The sequence below is a fragment of the Pristiophorus japonicus genome, unplaced genomic scaffold (genome assembly GCF_044704955.1).
Source record: "Pristiophorus japonicus isolate sPriJap1 unplaced genomic scaffold, sPriJap1.hap1 HAP1_SCAFFOLD_33, whole genome shotgun sequence".
NCBI lineage: Eukaryota > Metazoa > Chordata > Chondrichthyes > Pristiophoridae > Pristiophorus > Pristiophorus japonicus.
Window position 1 is genome coordinate 768,393 of NW_027253106.1, and position 8,981 is coordinate 777,373.

Genomic DNA, 8,981 nt, shown 5'->3' on the forward strand with positions numbered 1-8,981 from the left:
TGTATTACAGAACCTTCATATAGAGGAACATCTGCTGCTCACTGTGTAGGTCTCATGGTGCAACGGTAGTTTGTCTGACTCCAGATCCGAAAATTGCGTGTCCAAATCACGTCGTTGTCACTGTTCTTTTGGATATTGTTCTTCCAGAATTAATATTTCCTTTGCTGTTTGGCAATAAACAGACCCTTGCCCCAAGGTCTGTCTCACTGTTTCCAAGGTGTCAGGCAGAGATTTTTTTTTTATTTAAAAAGATACTTTATTCTGATAAAAATGTGTACAGTACATTCAAAAGCAGTTCAGTACATTTAGCTGCGGTCAGTAATCCCATGCACTACATTTGGGTGCTAACGGCAGTTCTGGTCGATGTATTCCCTTGCTTTTCAGTTCCAGTACAATTCGGTACAATACGGGATAGCTTGTAGTACATTCAACAAATTACATCACTCGTGTCACTATACAGTACATGGAATGGGTGACGGAACATTAAAATGTTTTCAACGTGCATCACGAAACAGACCTTACATTGTACATGGCACTAGATAGCTGTTTACAGATCATGGTGCTCCATGTACACAATAGAGAAGTTACAAGTACGGCTCGAGCGGAGTTTTATTCTGATTCCTACCCCGGGGTTTACCGTGTCAGAAGGGCTTTAAACTGTGGCCCTTCCCCACCCTGCCTTTGCGGTAACTACACCAATTTTAAGTGTGTCCCTCAGCACGTAATCCTGGATCTTGGATTGCGGCAGTCTGTAACATGCAGACGTGGACATCTCCTTGCTCTGGAAGATCAGCAAGTTTCGGCAAGACCAAAGAGCATCTTTGACTGAGTTGATGGCACTCCAGCAGCAGGTGATGTCTGTCTCGGTGTGTGTCGCTGGGAACAGCCCGGAGAGCACAGAGTCCTGTGTTACGGATCTGCTCGATGTGAACCTCGACAGAACCACTGCATCTCTATGCAAACCACGTTCCCTGATGGTCTATTGGTATGGATTTAGTGCTTTTAACGCCATGGCACGGGTTCGATTCCCTGTCAGGGAAATTGTACTTTTAATTCAAAACCTTATAAAAAAATTGTTCATCTATTTTCCACATCTTCATGCATCTCCTGTGCAAAAAAAAAAAAGAAGCATTGATTTAAACATCATTAATTAATACATAAAATTCTATTGTCATATGATATATTTTGCTCTGAGCATATGAGGAACTTTTCTCCCGATCCCATTGGGTTTAATTCTGGTAATCTGGTGCTGAAAGTGGAATTGTTTCCGCAGTGTCCCGCAAATCAGAGACACCATCAGAGGCAGTCTCTCGGGATCGAGGAGGACTTGTTTCCATCCCAAAGTGAGTCCTTTGATGGCTGAACATTCCGATACGAGAGCGACAGACCCTGTTACTGGTGGGACAGACATACGTCGAGGGAAGGGGTCGGTGGGACTGGTTTGCCGCGTGCTCCATCCGCTGCCTCCGCTTGGTCTCTTCATGCTCCTTGCGTCTAGAATCAAAGAGCTCAACGCTCTCTCAGAAGGAATTTCTCCACATCGGGCGGTCTGTGGCCAGGGTCTCCCAGGTGTCAGTGGTGATGTCGCACTTTACCAGGGAAGCTTTGAGGGTGTCCTTATAACGTTTCCGCTGTCCTCCTTTGGCTCGTTTACCCTGAAGGAGCTCTGCATAAAGACGTAAACATAAACACGTAAGGATTAGGAGCCGGAGTTGGCCATTCGGTGCCTCGAGCCTGGTCCACCATTCAAGAAGATCCTGGCAGTTCTTCAACAGCAAGTTTAAACATCTGGGGCGGAGACAACAGGCGCCTGGCTGAAATGAGTGATAAAAACCTGCTTTGAATGGAAGCCTGGCTAGCTCAGTCGGTAGAGTATGAGACTCTTAATCTCAGGGTCGTGGGTTCGAGACCCACGTTGGGCGATTTATTTTCATTTAATGTTGCTTTAATGGAAAACCTCTGCCCGAAACGGCACAAAACAAAAATGTTGCTTTCAAAGTCATTAAACTCCGAAATTTCCATGCCCCGCGAATCTCCTGAATCAGATGCCTCTAGTTTTGGCGACTCAATCCATGTCCCTTTGCAATGTTGTGCTCCCAGCCACACTATGAAATGTGCCACTAACTTATCGAATCATGGAATGGTTACAGCACGGAAGACCATTCGGCCCATCGAGCCCGTGCCGACCCTCAGCGAGTCCCACTCCCCGCCCTTTCCCCGTAGCCCTGCAATTGTTTTTCCTTCAGACACTTATCCAACTCCCGTCTGAAAGATAAGATTGAGTCTGCCTCTACCGCCCTTTCAAGCCGTGCATTCCAGATCCTAACCACTCGCTGCTAAATGTCCATCTCCTGTTGCTATGTATGATGTCTGGGAAACACGAGATCAATTCCTGGCACACTCACAGCCTTACGAAATATAGCACCTTCATTCTCTTCTCGTAAAACCAGCTCCTGAAGTATCGGCCAGCTGTGTAGGTTAAAGCTCTGGTTATATTCCTAAGATTGCTTTCGACGCAGTGTTTCTGTAGTGTAGTGGTTATCAAATTCACCTCACATGTGAAAAGTACCCGGTTCAAGCCCGGGTGGAAATTGTATTTTGGAGAATACTTTTGCTGTGAAATAAATTGAACAAAAGTCGCCCCAGGTTCCTTGTCGCATGAGCACTGAACATTTTAAACCAGTCTCCAACATACAGAGTGAGTAAAGTCAGATAGGGGAGAAAACTTCATCAATGATTCAAAATCCTTAAATAATTAAAGTTCAGTTATTGAAGTTTCCACTGTCCCTCAGCAACAATTCCACAAAACAACGCTGTCGGTTAATGAATGGGGAATAAAACAAATAATCTTCACCCATCCCCATCCCCCGGCACACACTTTAATTAGTTGCATGTCATTATTTTAAAGATTTTGAATGGAAGAATTATTTTCTGAATCCGTGCTCCTTCTGTGAGCGCCGCATCACGAAACGAGCACGAAACACATTAAAGAGTTTACCACAATTGCTGACATTTCTTTGCTTTTTTCTTTTTTTTTTCAGCTCTTCGTCCTTTTCAGCTCCTTACTGCGGATATTGCTGTGATTAAACCTGAACACAATGCAATGTCTGTCTCACTGTTTCCCCGGTGTCAGGCAGAGATACGCCTGCTGCCGTCATTTATTGCATGTGACAGGACACAAAAGTTCAAAATCAACTTGCCGGTGGCCACACACAGCAGTGAATAGTCAGGACGGCCGAGCGATATGCGGTGCTGTGTTTCGATCACTGTCTCCTCTGGAGATATTATTTTTGCACCAAAAATTAATGTGCGATAAAAGGGAACAAGAGCAGTCCGGGGTGCATTGTCACATGATGCAAGCTACCTCGGACCCGGACCAAAGCTCCCCGGACACCGTGCACAGGCTCAGGAAAACAACGGGGGAGAGGATATCCCGGCCACTGGGCCTTCCAGTAACATTGAACAAGTGCCCGGTCTCAAACTTTCCAGAGTAATAACTTGTAACTGGAGCTTCTAACAGTCCGGATGGCCAAGCGGTTTAAGGTGCTGTGTTCAGGTCACAGTCTCCTCTGGAGGTGTGGGTTCAAATCACACTCCTGACATTCAGTGTTTTTAAATACAAACTCATTTGTTTGGACACCACTCTCAAGTGCTTTGGGACATCCATCGAACTTAATAAAATGACCCCACTTCAATTGCAAACAATGATATCAAAGTTACTTCTCAAACCGGGAATCGATCCTGGGTGGCTGTAACGAAAGGAATGGTTTTGTGAAGCATTGAAATGTGGCCTTTAAATATCTCGCACTGCTCATTTCAAAACACGGTTATAATTTGTTTCAGTGCAAAAGAAGGCAGGCTCGAAGGGCCAAATGGCCGACTCCTGCTCCTGGTTCTTGTGTTCTTGTACGGAGCACAGAACATATGATCAAATGATCAACTCTCCCTCAGTTCGCATTTCGTTCATTGTGCAAAAGAAGATTATGGGTTCATTAATGATGTTTTCCTGTGAAAGCACCATAAAAGTTTAAGGACAATAATTCACCCAACATGGGGCTCAAACCCACGACCCGGAGATTAAAAGTCTAATACTCTACCGACTGAACTAGCCGGGCCTGCTTAAGGTGCATCTTCCTGTCGCTGATTGCTGCCAGGCGCCTATTGGTATCGCCCCGTGGCTTTATCTCGAGCTTTATCTCGAGCTTCAAACCACGAAACCGGTTCTCCTGAATTTCAAGGCTTGTACGGAGATCAATCATCAAAAGCCGTGTCATTAACCACAGCTGGGCCGTCAATTTTCTGATCGCAAAGTGCTTTCAGTCCTTGTCAATATCTCTTGTCTATGTGCCGGTGTTTCCCGATTCTGTCGGTCTCTCTGGCTCTTTAATCTGTATATGGTCACCTGCAGGTTGATTCTCGATGAATGCCTGTGTTTGTGTCTTCTACAACAATAGAAAATGTTTCTTATATATTTCTTACGTTCTCTCCAATGCCTTGATATCCTTCCTAAATTGTGGTGCTCAGAACTGTAAACAGTTCTCCAACTGAGGCCAAAGCGGGTTTGAAAACGTATGGTACAACTTCTTCTCTGGTGTCCTCTATTTCACTTCATATAAAGCCAAGGGCCCTGTATTTTTTTTAACAACTTAGTAACTTATCTACCCAGCTTCAAAGATTTCTGTGTGTAAATCACTCAATCCTTCTGCGTCTCTTTTAACACAATACCATTTAGTTTATGTTTTCTCATATCACCTCCTTTTGTTTCCCAGACCTTACACACAGGTACAGGAGGAGGCCCATTCAGCCCCTCGAGCCTGTTACACAGGAACAGGAGGAGGCCCATTCAGCCCCTCGAGCCTGATACACAGGAACAGGAGGAGGCCCATTTAGCCCCTCGAGCCTGTTACACAGGAACAGGAGGAGGCTATTCAGCCGCTCGTGCCTGTTACACAGGAACAGGAGGAGGCCATACAAGCTCTCGAGCCTGTTACACAGGAACAGGAGGAGGTCCATTCATGCCCTCGAGCCTGTTACACAGGAACAGGAGGAGGCCATTCAGCCGCTCAAGCCTGTTACACAGGAACAGGAGGAGGCCATTCACCCCCTCGAGCCGGTTCCGCCATTCAATGAGATCATGGCTGATCTGTGAGCAAACTCCATATACCCGCCTTTGGACAATCTTCCTTAATACCTTTGATCAAAATGCGACGTAAAATGAACAACTGACCCAGCACGAACTGCCCTTTGCAGAAGGGAGTTCCAAACCTCTCCCACCATGTGTGTGTTGGAATGTTTCCGAATTTCACTCCTGAAACGTCTGTCTCTAATGTTTAGACTATGGCCCCTAGTCTGGGACTCCCCAACCAGCGGGAATCATTTCTCTCTATCTACTCTATCTCTTCCCTTATTATCTTTGAAAATTTTGATCAAATCTATGCTCGACCCTCTAATTTCCAGTGGGTGTAATCTCATATCTTAATTTAAACCTTGGAATCCAGGTATCATTCTGGGAAACCGACACAGTGCTCCCTCCAACGCCAATATAGCCTTCCTAAGGCATATCAGTGAAAACTGAATCAAGGGACGGGTCTTACTAGATTTAATCTGATGGTTTCCAGCAGGCATTTGGTAAGGTCCCACACATCATCATCATCATCATCATAGGCGCGTCCTCGAACGAGGAAGGCTTACTTCCACATGGGTTCACAGGTGTTTCAATGAAGGACCCGATGTTCCAGTTCTGAACTCCAATCAAAGGGTGGAAGATGCCTGTGGGTGGATTGTTTTAACGTGGTGTGACCGTTGGACATCAGCCACCACACGGGCTTGACAGGGCGAGGTCTTGGTCCAGTGGCAAGGGTGAACCAGGACAGCTGGAGTCCTGCTGTGCTGCACGTCATCAAAACACAGGTCGCTGTTTTGTGCGTGCGCAGGCAGGAACATCGGCGGGACCCAGGTACAGCGGAGGAGCGGGAAGATCATTGTGGAGGAACGGTGAAAGTTCGTGGTGGAGGAGCGGTGAGAGATCGTTGTGGAGGAACGGTGAGAGGTCGTGGTGGAGGAACGGCGAGGGATCGTGGTGGTGGAACGGTGAGTGATCGTGGCGGAGGAGTGACGAGAGATCGTGGTGGACGAACTGTGAGAGATCGTGGTGGAGGAGCGGTGAGAGATTGTGACGGAGTTGCGGCGAAGGTTAAACACAAGGGATGTTGGCAGAAATCAAAGTTGAGGCAACGAATGTGTTCTGTGTATCTGCAAAGCAAGCACTCCCATGTTCCACCATCAGGGAGCTCATCCCCTGAAGTCCCAAGGGATCCTAACACCCCTTGGGAGAACTGCGTTTAAGCCGGCCCCTAAGGCCAGTTTCTCACTCTGGAGTGTCTTATTAAAGACTGAGGTCACTGTTACTTTAACGTCCCTGTGTGCAGCCTCATCTGTGTTAGGAACAAATAACTGGCGTCGAGAATACGAATCCAACACAAAGATGCAGCAAACTGTGGGCATCCTGGAGAAGTTCTCGGACGGTGAGGACTGCGATGTCTATGTCTAATGGCTAGACCAGTACTTTGTAGCCAACGAGCTGGACGGAGAAGGAAGTGCTGCAAAAAAGGAGAGTGGTCCTCCTCACAGTCTGTAAGGCTCAGACATACAGCCTCATGAAGAATCTTCTGGCTCTGGTGAAACCCACAGATAAGTCGTATGAGGAGCTGTGTACACTGGTTCAGGACCATCTTAACCCGAGGGAGAGCGTGCTATGGCGAGGTATCGGTTTTATACGTGCCAGCGAACTGAAGATCAGGAAGTGGCGAGCTACATCGCCGAGCTCAGGCGACTTGCAGGATAATGAGAGTTTGATGGCTACCTGGAGCAAATGCTCAGAGACTTTTTTGTACTGGGCATTGGCCACGAGACCATCCTACGAAAACTTTTGGCTGTAGATACACCGACCGTCAGTAAGGCCATTGAGATAAAAGAGGTATTTATGTCCATTAGTGATAACACCACACACATCTCTCAGCACACAAGTGCAAGCAATGTTCATAAATTAAGTGGAACTGTGTTTGTGAGCAGAAATGTACAGGGCAGAACCCACGAATCTGCAACTGCCAGCAGGCCTCAGGTGACCCAGATGACTCAGAGTCCCCAACAAAGGATGAGTGCAAGGCAATTCACACCTTGTTGGTGATGTGCATGCTTCCATTCAGCCTATTCATGCCGCTTCAAAGGGTATGTTTGCAAGAACTGTGGAAAAATGGGGCATCTCCAACGAGCTTGCGAATGAGCTGAAAGCTCTGCAAAACCTGCTAACCACCATGTGGCAGAGAAAGATCGGTCCATGGTGGATCAAAGCAATTTCGAGCCTCAGAGAGAGGAGGCAGATGCTGAAGTACACGGGGTGCACAAATTGTCGACGAAATGTCCACCTATAATACTAAATGTAAAATTGAATGGCTTACCCGTAACCATGGAACTGGACACTGGCGCTAGCCAGTCCATCGTGAGTAAAAGATGTTTGAGAGACTGTGGTGCAACAACGCATTCAGACCAGCCCGAAGCCCCATCCACACAAAACTGAGAGTGTACACCAAAGAGCTTATCACTGTCCTGGGCAGCGCCATGGTCAAGGTCACTTACGCGGGCACGGTGCACCAACTGCCACTCTGGATTGTCCCGGGCAATGGCCCCACACTGCTTGGAAGGAGCTGGCTGGGCAAAATCCGCTGGAACTGGGATACCATCCGAACGCTATCACATGTCGATGAGGCATTATGTACCCAGGTTCTGAACAAATTTCCTTCCCTTTCTGAGCCAGGCATTGGAAACGTTTCCGGTGCGAAGGTGCGGATCCACTTGGTCCCAGAGGCACGACCCATTCACCACAAGGCGCGAGCGGTACCTCATATGATGAGGAGAGAGTGGAAATCGAGCTGGACAGGCGGAAACGCGAGGACATCATCTCCCCAGTGGAATTCAGCGAATGGGCCAGCCCGATTGTTCCAGTACTCAAATGTAATGGCACGGTCAGGGTTTGCGGCGATTATAAAGTAACTATTAATCTTTTCTCGCTACAGGACCAATATCCGCTACCTAAAACAGATGACCAATTTGGCGCGCTGGCAGGAGGCAAGGCGTTCACCAAGCTTGAGCTGACTTCGGCCGACATGACGCAGGAGCTGGAGGAGTCTTTGAAGAGCCTCACCTGCATCAACATGTAAAAGGGACTGTTCAGCGACAACAGATGCCCGTTTGGAATTCGGTCGTCTGCAGCGATCTTCCAGAGAAACATGGAGAACCTACTGAAGTCGGTACCACACACGGTGGTCTTTCAGGATGATATATTGGTTATGGGTCTGGACACCGTCGAACACATACAAAACCTGGAGGAGATCCTCCAGCGACTAGATCGCGTAGGGCTGCGGCTGAAGAGGTCGAAATGCGTCTTCATGGCAACAGAAGTGGAGATTTTTGGGAGAAAGATCACGGCGGACGGCATTCGGCCCACAGACGCCAAGACAGAGGCTATCATGAACGCGCCCAGGCCACAGAACGTCACGGGGCTGCGGTCATTCCTGGGACTCACCAACTATTTTGGTAACTTCCTACAGAAGTTAAGCACCTTTTAGAGCCCCTACATGTGTTATTGCACAAAGGTGAGAACTGGGTGTGGGGAAAAAAAACAAGTAATTGCTTTTGACAAAGCCAGCAACCTTTTATGCTCCAACAAGCTGCTTGTATTATATAACCCGTGTAAAAGACTTGTGCTAGCACGTGACGCGTCGGCGTACGGAGTCGGGTGTGTATTACAACAAGCTAACATTGTAGGGAAGTTGCAACCTGTAGCCTATGCTTCCAGGAGCTTGTCTAAGGCCGAAAGGGCCTACAGCATGATTGAGAAAGAGGCATTAGCGTGTGTGTTCGGGGTAAAGAAAATGCATCAGTTCCTGTTTGGCCTCAAATTTGAGCTGGAAACCGATCACATG

General features: G+C 47.5%; 1 non-coding gene across 1 annotated transcript; it reads left to right on the forward strand.

The window, feature by feature from the left end:
• The first annotated feature begins 1,849 nt into the window (after positions 1-1,849).
• trnak-cuu (transfer RNA lysine (anticodon CUU)) lies at positions 1,850-1,922 on the forward strand. The gene has a single exon. It is a non-coding gene; the product is annotated as a tRNA-Lys (tRNA).
• The last annotated feature ends 7,059 nt before the right edge of the window (positions 1,923-8,981 follow it).